Here is a 2,128-nt window from a genome sequence, read left to right as displayed (position 1 = left end):
TAGTTAAATCCATGGTCAAATTCTGAAAATAAATAAATAAAAGAAACCAGTAAACTAGGAATAAGAAAAGGGGAAGAAACATTTGTGTGACGATAAGAGAGATTCTCCTGGCCATCGCTGGCAGAATTTATTTGGCGACCAGATGGCTCCCTCGCTCGTCTACAGTGCACTGTCGTGTTGGATTGGATTTGCCTTGGGGTTATCTTAAACTAATCCTGAATGACTAATGTAATAAGAGGACGAACTAAACTAAACTAAACTAAACCTAACCAATCGGCGGCGGCTTCATTTCATTTTCTATATAGTATATGGCCAATCAGCCGCATGAGCCGGCCATCGGGACTGAGATCTTTGCCGCAAATAAAAATATCTGCTCCCGGCGGCCCACGTGCCAGCGACCGATCGCGATGGACGGGCGGAACCGGAGCGCCAGCCCAACCACCACGTGACCTTGACCTGCTCTCCTCCCTGTCCAGCTGAGGCCGGTCCGGGCTCCGCCTTTTGGAACACGTGAGCATTTCCTGCCGCCTGCTACCGCCTACGTGTCATGCGGCTGTCTGTCACCCGACCCGGAGTGAAGGTTCCGCCGTAGAAAATCGGCACGCTTGCTCTCACCTCCACCGCGCGAGTCGACGAGCGATGACGGCCGCAGTTAATCGCTCGACGGCGACGTGCACACATATTTCCAGCTACACGTACCCCAGAAATGTACGCACGTAGAAAGAACCAGTCGTGCGCGCGTGTGGCGGAACAGTTACGAACTTACGGTGGCACGTCTGGTCCGAAATGTTGACGGTGGTGCCCGTTTTCTGCATCACAAATTGTTGACCTCTTCATGTTGGGCCTGCCAAGTTTGACCCCTCGGCGAGCGTATAGAAATGCCACTAGCTTGATGCTGTTGGCCTCGATAATGAGTCCGACTCGGTTTAATTAGCCTCCATGTTCCATGTGGGTGCGCGGGAAATCGTGGCGCGACTATCATAGTAGTCAATGTGCTGAATTCATAAGAAATTGCATTTTTAAATTGTGAAATGCGAGAAGCAATGAGTATTGAGCATATAGGAAAGGACACAAGACCGATCTACGCGCAAAGGGGGGGAAAATCACAAATGGCTGGCTTGAGAGGCCCATCCACGCTCAAAATGCCGAGTACCGGTTACATGATACTCCCCCCGTCTCAAAATAAGTGTCTAAACTTTGTACTAACTTTAATATAAGGACTGTGCTAACGACCAGTCTGGTCGTTAGCGACAGATCCGCACGACTAGTTCGTAGGTGATCGCTATCTTCCCACGCTCGCTTTCCACTGATTTTTTTCCTTCTCTCAAAAAACGTGGTAAATCGCTAGCGGTTTTTTTTTTTGGTTTTTCACCGCATAATATGAAAATAAAATAAAAGTGCTTGAAAGAGGATTCAAACCTAGGTCTATGCAATACATATTGAGCCTAATAACCAACTAAGCCACCTTTTGTTGTTATCTATTGTAGATAAACAATATTATTTGAACCTTTCTTATTTCTGCCATATCAAAAAAATAAATAAGTTTGGCTTGGTAACTTCGGCATGACCAACGTGATAACTATGGTATGAGCAACATGATAACTATACCATGATAAGGCTGGAAGGTTAAGGCATGAGGAAGTATGGTAATTTAACACATAAATTACCGATGGAAATGTTTAAAAAACTTTTTTCCCTTGGATGAAGACATCATGGTGTTTAGAACGTAAGATATTAGTTACCAAATCTGTGATGTATACATTATCATGCTTTTTACATAGAAATTACCGGGTGTATATTTTTCAACAAAAAAAAATTCAGGTCAAAAATTATAATGGCTTTTGTATGTGAGTTATCAACTTAGTATGTGTCTATTAACAAGCTATTTACATATAAATTACAGGGGTTGCCCCCCCCCCCTCGCCTCAGTCGCCACATTTACCAGGGTCAAGTACATAAATTATCAAGTCTGTGATGTGTGAGTTATCATGTTATTTGCATAGCGGTATGATTCAACAACTCCTCCCATCCTACCCCGCCTATAAAGTTATCAGGATTGGGTACATAATTTATCATTTCTACGATGTGTGACTTATCATGTTATTTACATAGAAGTTATCGTGGTATG

This window comes from Triticum dicoccoides, chromosome 2B (assembly GCF_002162155.2).
Source record: "Triticum dicoccoides isolate Atlit2015 ecotype Zavitan chromosome 2B, WEW_v2.0, whole genome shotgun sequence".
Classification (NCBI taxonomy): Eukaryota; Viridiplantae; Streptophyta; class Magnoliopsida; order Poales; family Poaceae; genus Triticum; species Triticum dicoccoides.
This window is presented reverse-complemented; position numbering follows the sequence as displayed.